Source organism: Acomys minous (assembly GCF_964271855.1).
Source record: "Acomys minous genome assembly, chromosome: 1".
In the NCBI taxonomy this organism is placed as follows: Eukaryota; Metazoa; Chordata; class Mammalia; order Rodentia; family Muridae; genus Acomys; species Acomys minous.
Window position 1 is genome coordinate 152327181 of NC_140483.1, and position 16097 is coordinate 152343277.

The 16097-nt window shown below is 46.1% G+C and overlaps 1 protein-coding gene across 6 annotated transcripts in view; it reads left to right on the top strand.

Annotated features, from left to right (window-relative positions):
- The window catches only part of PALM2AKAP2 (PALM2 and AKAP2 fusion), a 463139-nt gene that overhangs the window by 309249 nt on the left and 137793 nt on the right, over positions 1 to 16097 (top strand). The window lies entirely within an intron of this gene.

Genomic DNA, 16097 nt, shown 5'->3' on the forward strand with positions numbered 1-16097 from the left:
AACAAGCAACAAAACAAAACAAGCTCGAGGGGCTAAGGAGATGACTCTCTGTGCAGCAGTACTTGCCACACAACCTGAGGACCTGAGTTCAAATCCCTAGCAACCATGTAGAAAAACCTATAACCCCAGTGTTGGGAAGTGGAAACAGGTAGATGGCAGGAAGAAATGGTCTACTGGTTTGAATGAGAACGAGCCCACAGGCTTATGTGTTTGAACAATTGGTTCCAAGTTGGTAGAAATTTTTGCAAAGGATTAGGAGGTGTCATTTTGGGGCGGGGGGAGGAAGTATATCACTCACACCAAGGTCTGAGAGTTCAAACTACTCTTGTCATTTTCAGAGCCCTTTCTCTGATTTCTGCTTGTAGTTTTTGAGTTGTGATTTCCCAGCTGTTCTCGTCACGATGTCTTTGCTCTAACATTATGAACTGTGACCCTCTGAAATTGTAAGCTGAAGCAAATGCTTTCTTTTATAACTTGACTTGGTCATGGCATTTTTTTTTTACAGCAACAGAAAAAGGTTATTAATACAAATGGCCAGCTTCAGGTTCAGTGAGCGACTCTGCCTCAAAGGAATGACGCAGAGAGTGATAGATACCCAACATGGGTATTTAAATATAGGTGCATGCACACATCACACACACTTACACACATATATTCACACACTCATCACACATACTCAGTCACACAAACCTACATGCACACACACTAATACACACTCTCACACAAGCATGCACACACACAAAATCACATGCACACACATACACATATACACATGTACACTCGCAAACAATTTTTATGGACAAAACCCCAAAGCTTATTTATTGGAATTAAACAGTCTGCGTCCCGTGCTGTGCTTTTGCAGGCCTGGGCTGACCTGTGCCCCTGCTCCACCACCTCTCCTCTAGGCTACATGTGCCTTCCAGAATACTCCAACTTCAAATATTGGTGAAAGAGAGGTGCAGAGTGATCACGGGCTTCCTTATGACTCTGGCTCCAGAGAGAGCCCAGCATATGTTAGTCAGGTGGCTTTGGTTTGCGGGACACAAACCCAAATTTGAACTGGTCTGGAAAAAAAAGAAAGGGTGTTTATTAACTTACACAGCCTGATGACAGGAAGGGCAAAGAGCCAGCTGGGCACTATGACTAACCAGCGCCTGAGCGTGACTAACCAGGGGGGTCCAGATTCCAGAGCTATCCTGCTGACCCCATGCCTCTCTCTTTGGCCAGCACCCTTTCAGGCAGGCTCTGTCCATTGCTGGAGACATGGCTGTCTTTAACTGCCAACTTCTCCATTTTCAGTTCACAATAAGGGTGAGGAGACAGAGTTCCTGGCTTAAGGAGAGGAGCCCTTGAGTGGCCATCCTGAGTAATGGTCCAGTCTTCTTTCTGGACCAGGGCCCAGAGCCACTTCAGATGGCCACCCATGCCTGACCTGGAATGCAGGGAGAAGGGTGGTGGATCTTAGCTTTCCCCCCCAAACCATAACATTGGAAAGTTAAGAAGCACTTGAGTGGGTGAGTGAGTGGATGGGTGCTTGCCTTTCAGCAGTGAATGGAGCAGACAAAGAGAAGGGAGATGAAGGAAAAGCCCAGTCCTTCTAAGTGCTCACAGTCTAGAAATCAGGCTGAGACAACTATAGAGGTCAGTTATGCTCAGAAGAAATGGCTGGGACACCAAGTATCTTGAGAGGCCAGGCTCATCTGGTCAACCAACTTCTGCCCACCAAGGCTCTGTTCAGTAAAGTTATTGGAATAGAAAGCCCTTGTGTGATGTCAAACCTTGTCATCGGTTGACCTGCTTCTTCCAAAGATATGGTCACAGTCACTCTTTCAGAAGTAACATCTATTTCTCAGCTAGTTACTTACTATCCCCACCTTACTGATGCTGCTGCTACCCAAGGCTCTTTTCCATCCTCAAAGAATCATCTTACTGAAAGACATTGGTTTCCCCTCAGGTCTTCTGTTTCATCACCCTGAATCTTTGAGTAGAGATGCATTCTCCATCCCTTTAAGTCATCATCATCTTTTTCTTGGAATTCTCCTTGGCATTCCTTGGCCATTCTAAGATCTGACTTCCAGAGCTTTTATTTTAATTATTATTTTTTAATGGAACAGTCATCTTGATGAAGTAGTGTGCACCTATATATGAGATCTCAGGATGGCACAGTCTCTAGTCCCAGTTCTCAAGAGCCAGAGGCAGGATGGTCTCTGTCGGTCAAGGCTAGCTTGGTCTACAGAATGAACTCCAGCGCAGCCAGGGCTACATTGTGAGACCCTGTCTCAAAAAGAGAGGTGGGGGAGGGAGGGAGGGAGAAAGGAAGAAATGAAGGGAAGAAGGGAGGAGGGAAGGGAGGGAGGAAGAAAAGAGGGAAGAATGACTAATTTCTGGGACTGGAAAGATTGCTCAATGGTTAAGAGCACTTGCTGCACTTGCTGCTCTTGCAGAGGACTGGGATTTGGTTTCCAGCACCCACATGGGGACTCACAACTGTCTGCCCATCCAGGTCCTGGGGCCTGACGCCCTCTTCTGACCTCTACAGGCACCCAAACACACATGTATGCAGAGAGAGAGAGAGAGAGAGAGAGAGAGAGAGAGAGAGAGAGAGAGAGAGGTGGAGAGAGGGGGAGAGAATAAATTATTTAAAACAAAAGAAAAGCTTCCTAACCTGCCCAGGTTTCCTGCAGACTTCTTGAGTTCTTCTTTCTCAAGGTGCCTGGAAGATCCAAGAGAGAGAACTCTCTCAAGTACACTGACAAGGCTCTGTGTCAACCTGGCAGAGCAGAGGTGGTACGGACTCTGAATCCCAGCAATCCAAAGGCTGAGGCGGGAGAGCCAACCTGGGCTACATAGTAAGACTCTGCCAAAAAAGAAAGGAAGGAAGGAAGGAAGGAAAGAAAGAAAGAAGAATCTCAGGAGAGCTGAAGAGCTCACTCAAAGCTCATGCTGCTGCGGCTTAAGTCGCACGTGGTGGGTTCAGACCTACATGGACTTGGCTTCCGAAAGCCCTCACTAGCACAGGCCTTCCAGAAATAGATTCTATGGCTGCCTGGGCTTGTTAAAATGTAGGGCCGGTTGGATGACTGAGGATGACGCTCAGTGGTGGAGCACTTGAGGGGCACCTGTGAGGCTCTGATTTAATCACCAGCACCATTTTTAAAAAGGAAAGCGCAGCTCACCAGGCAGGAGCTCGGGCTGCCTGAGTGATTACAGCACATTAGTTATTTCCAGCTCTGTCACTCACCGCACTAGGTGCTTTCCCAAACCTCACACTGTCTGAGAGGAAGACTGTCACTGGGTCAAAGGCCCGGTGTCTAGTGCTATCTATGGTGCTCAAGGCAGGGTGCTGGCTGGTTCCCTGATCTGTGCCTCTGTTTCTTTTTCTGAAGAACCAGGATGTCTTTGGCATCCATATTTCCTTAGAACTGTTAGGAGGAAAGACTTCAGTCTGCAGAAAGGATAGAGAATAGTGCCACACACCCAGGGCATGATGGCACACACCTGTAAATCCCAGCACTTGGGAGGTGGAGGCAGGGGGATTAAAAGTTATTTTAGTGTAGTAACAAAAGCGACATTATATACACCACTATATACTTCTCTCTCTCTCTCTCTCTCTCTCTCTCTCTCTCTCTCTCTCTCTCTCTCTCTCTCTCTCTCTCTCTCTCCAGGGTTTCTCTATGTAGCCTTGGCTGTCCTGGACTTGCTTTGTAGACCAGGCTAGCCTCGAACTCACAGTGATCCATCTCCCTCTACCTCCCAAGTGCTGGGATTAAAGGCAGCTTATATACTTTTCTTTCCTTTTAATTACTGACATATTCATATCTCTCTCTCTCTCTCTCTCTCTCTCTCTCTCTCTCTCTCTCTCTCTGTGTGTGTGTGTGTGTGTGTGTGTGTGTGTGTGTGTGTGTGTGAGGGTGTGGTGTGACCCCACTCAGAGGAGTCTGATGTTGGCGTTATTACTTGCTGGCCTGTGGGCGTGGGTACAATTCTATCTCTGCCCAAATTATCTATAGCATGTTGTGGGCTTTCATCTCCCTAAGCACTGCTATGAAGTCAGGGAGCAACCAGAATAGGGGAGTCAGTGCATGTGTCAGGACATTCCTCGTGGCTAGAAGAGTCAAAATTTAGTCTGCGGTCAGGCCTCGGGATCTCTCTGGGATGTGAACATGGGGCATGATCTCTATGAGGTATGAAGATTTCTCATAGGACATTTTACATAAAATCATGATTAAGGGTGCTCATTAGCACCAAGGCAATGCTTTCTACAAACCCACAACTATTGAGATGTGAATTTATTGAACAAATTACTACAGTGCACATCTTTTCTCAGCATCGAAGGTGTAGAAGCCTGGTAGGATGCTGGAAATCCCCCTAAGGTGTATGTAGCTTCAGCTTTCCTTTTGTTCTTGGCCATATTTGGAAGCCTCGATCCCATCTGGTGGTAATAATACAATTGGAGTAGTGCTGTCATGCATAGTGCTGGTCTCTAAGTAAAAATTACAGTCCTGAAAATCTCCTCGTATGTGAAATTATTCAGTGGTTCTCAACCTTCCTAACGCTGTGACCCTTTAATACAGTGATGATCCCCTAACCACAAAATTATTTCATTGTTACTTCATAAATATTATTTTGCTACTCTTATGAGTCTTAATGTAAATATCTGTTTTCCAGTGGTCTTAGGTGACCCCTGTGAAAGGGTCATTTGACTCCCCCAATGGGGTCAAGACCCACAAGTTGAAAACAACCATATTAAATACAATGTCGGGGCTTAGGTCATGGCTGGGTAATAGATCGCTTGCCTAGCATGCGTGAGGGCTCTAGGATCCATCCCAGCACTGCAAAGTAGATCAAGTAAGTTGGCCCTGGAGAGAGGGCTCAGGAGTTAGAAGTAGTTGCTGATCTTCCAGAGGACCCAAATGTGGTTCCCAGCACCCCCTTCAGGGAGTTCACAACTGCCTGTCACTCCAGCTCCAGAGAATCTTCTGCCCTCTCTGTCCACTCACACACGTGTGTACAGATACACACAGAGAGGTAAATGAAAGTCAGAATTCCATTTTTTAAAAGAGAGAAATACAGAAAAGAAAAGTAGTTAATTAGCCAATCAATTAAAGGTAGTATATATACACAAAACAACTTACCATTAAAAGCTTGGGAGTGTAGGTCAATGGTAGAGAGCCGAGTTTAGCATGCATGGGATCCTGGGTCCACCCGCAACACACCCAAATCACCAGCAATACAAGTTACCTCTTTTTTATAAAGAAATGTGTGCTTTATGACTCCAAGAAGGCTGACTGTTCAGATTCTAGAAGAGAGGGCGTATCCACATTATATTCCCAAACCAGGCATTTGCTACCTGCAATGAGGTAAAAATGCACTTAGGTTTTTACTGCTGTGTGGAATATGTTTAATTACCTTATAAAACTCTACTGAGCTGTCTTTAATCCTGCCACAGACCTCCCAGTTAATCGGACAGCCCTCTCACCTCATTAAACTGGCTCCAACTGGTAGCTCTCCATCAAATTCAAAAGAAATATGAACCCCATCACCACCGCCACCACCAAAACCCAGATCTGAAAACAATTAACCTGAGGCCTGCTTCAAAACACAAAGAGAGCTAATGTCTAATAAGGTCTTGGAATAATGTGTTCTTTGAGTCGGCCGCTGGAGAAATTGAAGGGCATAAAAGCTGTGTGAAAGCTTGGAGGGAAAGTGTATTTGATTAGATGTTATTAGATGTGTTTTCCTGAATTATTCTGCTATAGCTCATAGCGAACCTCCCAATTTTACAGTCATTTTCTTGGCCTTGACATCCTGATCTGTCTTACTTTAGCTGTCAGTGCTACGAACAGAACTCACTTTTACTGGTGGCCCTTAACAGAGGAATTCTGGAAATAAAAGGCCTTATGTGCCTCCCACAGAGGGTTCCTGCTGACTTTCTGACAGGAATTTCCCAGAATTCTTTCTCAACATCCACTGTGACATCCAGGCACACCCTCAAACTCCTCAACTTAGATTTTTCTAACTCTTGTTTGTGGCAATTAAAGCAAGCCCTGAGCTGGGCCTATGGGGTATTTTGAAACCACGCTGTGAAATGTTGGTGCTCTCTGTGACAGTATCTTCCCTTTGTCTTCTCACATCACTTTCCTGGTCCCCTCTTTCTCTTCTTTGAACTCCACTTGCTTGGCATCATTCAGGAAGTTCTGTCAGGCATTTTTGGTTATTGCTGTGAGAAACATAGAGGGTAGTGTCTGCTGTCTTTTGTTGTTGGTTTGGTTTGGTTTTTCAAGACAGGGTTTTTCTGGGTAGCCTTGGCTGTCCTGGAAGAGAACAGCCTGTAGACCAGGCTGGCCTCGAACTCACAAAGATCCACCTGTCTCTGCCTCCCAAGTGCTGACATTAAAAGCATGCACCACACCAGCCAGCATGAAGTTATTAGAAAGTTTTGTTTGCTTGTTTGTTTTGCTTTACTTTTTGTTGTTGTTGTTGTTGGTGGTGGTGGTGGTGGTGACAGGGTTTATCTGTGTAGACTTGGCTGTCCTGGAACTCACTCTGTAGACTAGGCTGGTCTCAAACTCATAGAGATCCACCTGCCTCTGCCTCCCAAGTGCTGGGCTTAAAGGTGTGGGCCACCACCACCCAGATTGTCTGATGTCTTTACCCAACACTCTCCACCTTATTTTTTTGAGACAGGATCTCTCACTGAATCCAGAACTTTCCAGTTTCAACAAGACTGGTTGGCCAGCAGTCCCCCACGATCCACCTTTCTCCCCAATACCCAGTGTTGGGGTTCCAGATGCAAGTCACCGTGTCTGGCTTTTTACATAAGTCCTGGGGGTCCGAACAATTTACCCACTACCCCAAATGCTGTTTCTTCTTATAGAAATGGTTTTGGGGTGCTGGAGATTGAACCCGTCTCAAGGCAATGCTGTGCCACTGCGTCACACTACCAGCCTCAGAAACAAAAAAATACTTCAGTTTAAGTAGGAACTTATTCATTCCAGATACATTGAGTTATGGGGTTATTCAATGAATGTTTTATTTTATCCTTGACTTTGAAAAGCCCATTTTGACCAATTTTGTATAGCAATTATATGGGGCATTTTGCTGTGACAATTGTGCCTATAGTTATATGCTAGTCTCTTTAGTTTTCATCACTCATCATCGACATGATTTTGAAACATAGTCCATAGCTAATTTTTTCAGGTCTAGTGTGTGTGTGTGTGTGTGTGTGTGTGTGTGTGTGTGTAAACTTCCTTATAAAATGTTAAAATTTTGAAGTAGGGGTGATGAGATAAGATGAATGGAAAGAAGAAGAAAGGGAAGGAGGAAAGGAGAAAAGGGAAGAAAAAAGAGAAAGGGGGAAAGAAAGGGATAGGGAAGAAATGAGGAAGGGAGAAAAGAAAGAAAAATCAGACGAGGATGAGGGATGTTTGCGAGGTAAAGAATTCTAGGTACTTTGGAACCCAAGGATAGACGGGACTGGGCCTTTTGCTGCTGTTCTATTGTTTCATGTGTCTTTGTTTGAGGCAGGGTCTCCTGCAGCCAGGCTGATCTTGAGCTCACTGTGCAGCCAAAGATGACCTAAAACTTCTGACCCCCTTTTCCCCACCTCCTAAGTACCAGGACTCCAGGAATGTGCCACCACACCCAGGCCATCTGAGTCTTCAGCAAAAAAGATACCTCTTTAGTCGCCTGTCAATACCTCTCCCAGCAGATCCCCAATTCACCTTTATTTGAAAATAGGCTGCACCCTCTGCCATCTGTTGCCATGGTGACCACAGAGACAAGTACCTGTGGTCATGTGCTCAGAGCTCATGACAAATGTTCTCCAACTTCAGAGAATGCTCTGGACAGGCCCTCAATTTTTTTTCTTCTGCTTTTGGGATCAAGGTGTGGGTCCCCTTTCACTCTTTTCCCACTAATAATCATGCCTCTAAAACCTATTCTCCTTGAATTCCCTCATTCATCAGAGTAATGGGCCTTACCTAAACAATAATAAGCTTTGTTGTCTAGTGTTTATCACCTCCAGAGGGTCACCTTCAATACGTCGTCCAGGTCAGAGACCCTTCTCAAGGGCTGTGTCTGATCTCAGGGACAACATGAAGGATGCTGTGAGTGGCTGCCCTTTTGAGGTTGGCTGTGTGGTCTCAGTGTCACCAAGAACCCTGCGCCACTTACTGGTTCTCAGTGCTGCAACAAAATGCCTGAGACAGAGCAGCTTACAGGAGGAAAGGTTTGTTATGGCTCCTAATTTGACAGACTATGTCCATCCTGGCAGGGAAAGCAGAGGTACAGAAATACGAGGCAGTTGGTCACATGGAGTCCAGAGTCAGAAGACAGAAAATGTCTGTGCTCAGCTCATTTCATTATTTTCTCCTTTTTATGCAGTTAGGACCCCAGCGCCTGGGATGATGTCACCCACACGTAGGCTGGGTCTTCCTTCTTCAGTTAAAACCCTCATAGACATTCTACGAGATGTTGTCTCCTGTGAGCTTTATAACCCAGACAAATGGACAGCAAAGAACCAGAACTTTCCATCTAGAACTTGTGCTTTCATCACGAATATCCTCTTTAAATGCCTACCAAAGGGGAGAGATACAGTGGTTTCCTGTTTTTGTTTTTGTTTTGGTTTTTCAAGACAGGGTTTCTCTATGTTATCTGGCCTCAAACTCACAGCGATCTGCCTGCCTCTGCCTCCTCCGAGAGCTGGGATTAAAGGCATGCACCACCATGCCTGGCTTTGTTTCCTGAGTTCTATACCAGGATAGAAAGGACTTAGGGAAAGAAAACTCATGGTTTTCACCACCACTCAACATGTGATTCCTTTACGGATTTGCTAGAAGGCCTTACGAAGGCACAGGGGCCACCCTTCAGGGTGTGCCCACATAGGTGACATTCTATAAGGGCACCCCATGTTGGCCCCAGGATGAACATAGACCTGGAGAGTTCAAGAGCCAACTCTTGAGATTCATAGTCAGTGCTATAGGAGCTGCTGTTACAGGAAGATGACTCTGGGTGGGTGATACCACATGCCTACAGTCCCAGGAGGATGGCTGCAAATTTAGATCCAAATAGATCTAGATAGTGAGCTCAAGACCAGCCAGGGCCACGTAACAAGACAGACAGACAGACAGTCAAAATGGCTCCAAAGTTCAACTGTCTATTAAGCAAAGGTCCATAGTGCTGACTAGACAGACCACAGACAGCTTTGCCATCTCTCAGTTGGCATCTGCCCAATGCCACGAGTGGCTTGAATGGGGGTGTAGACAGGACAGTGGCATGGGCAGATAACTGATGCATTTGTTGGAACTCCTTGCCTTTGGTCCACTGTGAGATCAGCATGACCTCAGAGTCCTATTGTTCTGTGGTAATGGCTTTACTCCTGGAGAAAGAAAAAGATAACATCAACACGATTTCTCTGCATTTTCCACATTTCCCCCACAGCAGTGGGCAATTTGTTCCCAGTTAGTGTAGGACTTATTCTTGGGCCAGTAGGAGCAATCTCTGTGTGAAGGTCCAGGGCTTCCTATGGGCGTCTACTCGTCCCCTCTGAATCTGACAGGAGCACCAAGACCAGGATGAGACTACTTTAAGAGGAGCTGCCCTGCAGCCCTGGATAAGGAAAAAAAAATTTTTTCAGAGTATTTAAAAGAACTTTCTTCATGTGAGGGCCAGTGAGATGGCTCAGTGGGTAAAAGTGCAAGTTTAATGACCTGAGTTCAATTCCCCCCAAACCCATGAAGAAGAGAACTTACCCCTGAAAGTTGTCCTCTGATCGCTATACATGTTGTGGCACACACATAGGGCACATACATGAATAAAACAAAAAAATAAATCTTAAAAAGGGGGTGATGGGGATATAGTTCAGTGGTGGAGTACTTGTCTCTCATGCACAAAGCAAAAACAGAGAGAGGAGTAGGCGGAGGTTGAGGAGCACTGTAACAAAGGGAAGAGGCCAGAGCCATCATCATCTACTGTGCTCCCTTCTCTCCATCCATCCTCCATCCCTCCCTTTCTCTCAGACTCTCTCCCCAATTTTTTTCTGCTTCCTCTCCCCGTTCTCTGTTTCTGTGACTCAAACCAGGCAGCTGTTCATCTGTGTTGCCCCATTCAGTTTTCTTCTTGCCTCCAAGCTTGCTTCTTCCTCTACGTTTTCCAAATGTCTATTGTAAAGGCCTTAGCTACTGGGCTGGCAAACACCAGGCTCTCTTTAAAACGCAAGGAAGGAAGAGAAATGAAGCCAGCCAAGATGAAATTTTTTGAAACAGCTGGAGGGAAGGCGGAGAGGAGAAAGCGACAGGAGTGCTCTTCTCCCTACTGCCCAGCAAATCTCCAGAGCAAGCCCGCGTCCCTTTGAGCCGTGCGTGGTTTAAGTTTCCATCTGTGTCCAGAGCTAGCAAAGGGACTTCACGTTGCACACGCTCTCGTGCTACATGGTGGATGCATCTGGAACCAACATTGGCAACGTCTGGAGTCCAGCTCCTGACTTCTGCAACAGATCAAACCAGACTCCCAGCGGGGTTTTTAACTTTGAGAGTTGTTGGCCTTGTCTGTTTCCAATCATACAAGCACTCTAGAATAAAATAAAACAAACAAAAACCCTGTATCATAAAATAATCCACTGCCTTCAGCTTGTCCAGCCCATGGCTGCTCAGATGCAAGTCCATTAGCCAAATCACCCCACTTCCCTCCCACACACATCCCAAACAGACTGATGACAGCGTTCAGCAACGCAGCCGAGTTCTGGAATCCACTCTGACCACCTCCAGCCTCCATTACTCATTTTTCTCTGTTCATTGTTACTTTCTTTGCAATTCAACTCCCTCTGCTGCTCCTACACATGGACTGCCCCACACTCACAGCCTCGTCCAGCGGTACTCCTTCCTTGGGCCTGACCCTGATGGGAGGTTCTGACATACGGCCTTGCCACTTACCTGGTTCCATGAACTGCCCTCGGCTCATGTCAGGTGTGGATTGGGGCTTCCTCATTGTATGCCTTCACCTAGTGGTACCCATGCGCTAAGGTTGCTATGACAACCTACTCTAACATGACTGCTTGCAAGAAGGGTGGCCATTTGGTCAAAGAGTCTAAGGATTACACTCAGACTCTCCTGAACATTACATGGAGACATTTTTAATCCTTTTCTATGATTCTAGTGAGGTTTCCGAACACCTGGATACCCGAATACACTGTACTATGTCCCTCCAAAGCAAGTGCAGGAAAGAGAGTCTAGAAAAAGATCTAGAGCTTTGGGTGGAGATGTGGCATGCTGCCCACCTATCTAGAGAAGATTTGGGTGATAAGGAAGGACAGAAGATGGAGCAGTGATGGGATTCAGGTTGCCTGGGGAAATTGGCCTCCCACTCTGCCTGCTGATCCCTGAGAGCAGGACCGGATCTCTCCATCAGGGTCTCCTAGCCCAAGCCTGCCTCACAACAAAAATACAAGCAAGGAAGGATGTGAGCGCAGCTGCGTTTTGGAAATTTCTTGAAGGTCATGAGAGAGGAGACAGACCTGAGACATGGACTACAGAGGCTCGTGGGCTGGAGTGGGGATGAAAATGACGGCTCTGGAAGGTGCGGGAGGCTGCATCTCGAGGGGTTCTGTCTGGCACTGTTGCCTTCAGCCTAATGTGGCAAGTCAGGAAAATGAAGGCATGCAACGTAGGTGGCTGACTTTCTCAAGAATCCAAAGGCCAGCCGGGTGCGTTGGCACATTCCTTTAATCCCAGCACTCAGGAGGCAGAGGCAGGCTGTTCTCTGTGAGTTTGAGGCCAGCCTGGTCTACAAAGCACAAAGTGAGTCCAAGAGAGTTGAGAATACTACAAGAGAAACCTTATCTTGAAAAACCAAAAAAAAAAAAAAAAAAAAAAAAAAAGAATCCAAAGGCCTAAATCACCCATCATTACCCTCCCTGGAGTTTTAATTATTTAACATTAAAAAATACATATATGTATGTGTTTGCTTCATTGTGCACACCATATGTGCAATGCATCAGATCCCCTAGAATTGGATTTACAGAGAGTTTGTGACCTGCTATTAACCCACTAATAACTGAGTGCTGGTCCTCTGTAAAAGCAACAAGTGCTCTTAACCACTGAACCATTTCTCCAGTCTTTAACTATTTATTGGGTAAAGCATTTTCTCTGCATGGATACAAGATAGTGTCTTGGGTTTGAGTTTGGATTTAATTTCATAGCATATTTTTTTCAGGCAATAAATAATCAACTGTCTTTCCATTTAAGCAAACCAGGCCATCCAACCTGTCTACTCAGATGTGTGAAGAGTGTGGGGAGAAATAAAGATTAAAGCAGGCTTTGGGCTGTTAGTCTTCTTGCCCCAGTGGGACAAGGACCAAGGGGCAACAGTCCTTGAGGTGCCTATGGGTCACATGGTTGCCTAAAGGGGCCTTAATTTCTAATCATTGATGCAGGCCTGCAGAAACAAATGGGTTCAAAATAAGTTTGGACCACCAAGAGTCTAAAAGTCATTTAAAATTGCACCAGGCTGCTTTTCTGCTCTCATTTTCCAGCAATTGGAGTCTGTTTCCCACTTGCTAAACAGAAAAATGCTGGAAAGACCTTTAGGAATAGGACAGGAGATGGGACCCCCAGTTTTCTGGCCCGAAAGCTTTTCCCCATCAGAGGAGGCTGAGGTCCTCTGGGCAGACAGAACTAGCTTCATGTCCACACATGCACACATACACAAGCTAGTACACGCACACACACACACACACACACACACACACACACACACACACATTCACACATGTGCACACAAATACAGACTGTGAGTGTGTAGTCTAAATGCGGAAGCACCAAGATGCCTATGTATATATGTTCTCAGGCAAATTACTGACCTGGAAATTCCTGCATCTCCCTCTACCCTTGGTTTTGTTTTTGTTTTTGAGACATGGTCTCATTCAGTAGCCTAAACTGGCTGTCTTAGTTAGGGTTATATTACTGTGAAAAGACACCATGACGAAGACAACTCTTTGTTTGTTTGTTTGTTTGTTTGTTTTGAGACAGGGTTTCTCTATATAGCTTTGACTATCCTGGACTTGCTTTGTAGACCAGGCTGGCCTCAGACTCACAATGATCCACCTGCCTCTGCCTCCTGAGTGCCGGGATTAAAGGTATGTGCCACCACACCTGTGCCGGCTGACAACTCTTTAAAAGGAGTCTTGCTAACAGTTCAGAGACTTAGTCCATTATCATCACGGCGGGAAACACTGTGGCATGCAGGCAGACATGGTGCTGCAGAGGTAGCTGAGAGTTCTAAATCTATTATCTGCAGGTAGCAGGAAGAGACCACCACACTGGGCTTGGCTTGAGCATATGAGACCTCAAAGCCCATCCCCAGCGACACACTTTCCCCAACAAGACCACATCTACACCAAAAGGCCACAGCTCCTAATAGTGCCACTGCTTATGGGCCTATGGTGGTCACTGTCATTCAAACCACCACACTGGCCTAGAACTCTCTATATAGTGCAAACTGGCCTTGAACTTGAAGCAGTCTCTCCTGCCTCAGTCTTGTGAGTGCTAGGATTATAGGCATAAGCCACAACACAGATTGAAGTCTCTTTTTTTTCCTATCTATTTATTTCATAAAAATAAAATAGTAACTGGGCTGTGATGGCACATGCCTTTAATCACAGCACTGGAGAGGCAGAGGCAGGTGGATCTCTGAGTTCCAGGCCAACCTGGTCTACAGAATGAGTTCCAGGACAGCCAAGGCTACACAGTGAAACCCTGTCTTGGAAAACACACAAACAAACAAACAAACAAAACTATAAAAAATAAAATAGTAATGCTGTCTATTTTTTCCTTAGCACCAGTTCTGTTGTTGTTTAAGAGTTATTTACTTATTAATTTTATTCTTGTGTGTGTGTGTGTGTGTGTGTGTGTGTGTGTGTGTGTGTGTGCGCGTATGCTACATATGTGCACACCCGAGGAGGCCTGAAGAGGGTGTCCCATCACCTTGAGTTGGAGTGGGGAGCCACCTGATGCTGATGCTGAGAACTGAACTCAGGTCCTCTCCAACAGCAACGAGAGCTCTTAACTACTGAGCCACCTCTCCAGCTCCCTGCCCTTCTTTGAGACAGTCTTGTGGGTCCTAGGCTCTCTTTAAGGTCTCAGTGGAGCGTAGGATGTCACTTAACTCCTGCCTCTCCAGCAAATGCTGGCATTACAGGCGTGTATCACCACGTTGGGTTTATGCGGTGGTGGCAATGGAACCCAGAGCATTGTAGATGCTAGGCAAGTACTCTACCAACTGGGCTACATCCTCAACCCGGTAGTGCCTATGTTGTTCTGGATTATTAAAACATGATTAGTGACACAATATGTCTAAAGCGCGGAGCAATGAGACACACGGCAGACGCTGGTGAAGCAGCAGCTGGTATTAAAAACCGTGTCGTTCCTCCTTATCTCATGCTTGGAGGAAGAGGGTCAAGCAGAAACAGCAAACCACCTTCTCAGCCCAGGTACCATGTCTAGAGTTTGCCCTGGGCTCTCGGCACGGTTTCTAACACCAAGCAGAAGCTTGGAGGCCCAGGGTGCTTCTGGATTCCTCATCTTTTCTGTCTTTCTAGAGCTCTGCTCCTCAGGTCTTCTTCTGCAAACTAGATCACCCTAGATTCCCGGAGCACTGTGCCCTGGAGCGCATTCTCTCTCTCTCTCTCTCTCTCTCTCTCTCTCTCTCTCTCTCTCTCTCTCTCTGTTTGTATGTGCGTGCACTCATGCGCACATCAGTGTCTGCATGTGTGTGTGCATACGTGTGTATTTTAGTGTGTGCATCTAATGTATTGAGTGTATGCATATGAATGTGTGTGCAGTGACACATGAGTGTGTGTGTGTGTGTGTGTGTGTGTGTGTGTGTGTGTGTGTGTGTGTGTGTGCCAAAGGACAACCTCACATATTATTTCTCAGGCACCCTCCACCTTGTAGTTTGAGACCATATCTCTTCGGCCTGGAACTCTCCAGAAGACTAAATTAGACTGACTAGGCAGCCAGCTCCAGGGGTCTATCTGCCTGTTACCATGACGACATGGCTGTTGGTCTGGGGCCAGCCTGTGTCTGCTCTAGGACCTCTACTGTTGAACCTTTTCTATTCATAGCAGAAGTCTCCATCCATAACTATGTATGTCTGTTTCTTATGTTTCTGTCTCCCAACTAGACTTGATTAGCAGTCTTCTGCGCTACCACTAGGCCTTGACAGAGCACCCCCCCCCCCCATGAGGGGTAGTTGTGTTTAACAATCAAGAACTTGCATATTGCTTCTTCTGGTTCACTGATAGACTGGAAGTCACACCAGGGGGCCTTTTTTGTTTGTTGTATATTACTAAATTGTCTGCAAGGAGTAGTTACTTAGTAAGCGAGGATGTAATTAAAAGATAACAATTTCCTTTGAGTAACAGCCTGACATGAAAGCCGGGGCAATTCCCCCTCTTTGGAGCTCATTTTCCAGCAAGTCCTAAAGAATCCTGTCCCCAGTCTCTAAAGATAAACAAAACACTCATGTTCGGGTTTTAGCAAAGTTCACAGGGTGGGCGAATAGTCTGCGCATTCAGGGGCTTCTATTTAAATATTGAATCCAGAAGAGGCTGAGGCTCCCTAGCTTTGGGACCAGCCCTGGGCTTTAGAGTGAGACCTTGGCTTAGGACCAGCCCTGAGACCTTGTATCAAAACAAAAACAGGGAGCTGGGCTTGGTGGCCTTTAATCCTAGTGCTCTGGGAGGCAGAGGGAGGATGGGATGGCTATGAGGTGAGGCTGGACTTGTCTAAAAAGCCATTCCAGGACAGCCAAGGATATGCAGAGAAACCTTATTTTGAAAAACCAAGCAACCAACCAACCAAACCAGGGCTAGAGCAATGGCTCAGGGGTTTGGAGCCCTTTCTGCTCTTGTGAGGACCTGAGTTTGGTTGGCAACCGCTACAAGGCCATTGGTTCACAACCATCTGCAATTCCAGTTCTAGAGGATCTGATGCCTTCTCTGACCTCCTCAGGCATCAGTACACAAGTGCTATGCATACACAGATGCAGGCAAAACACTCATCCCTGTAAAATAAAAATAAATAAATATTACCTAGCACAGT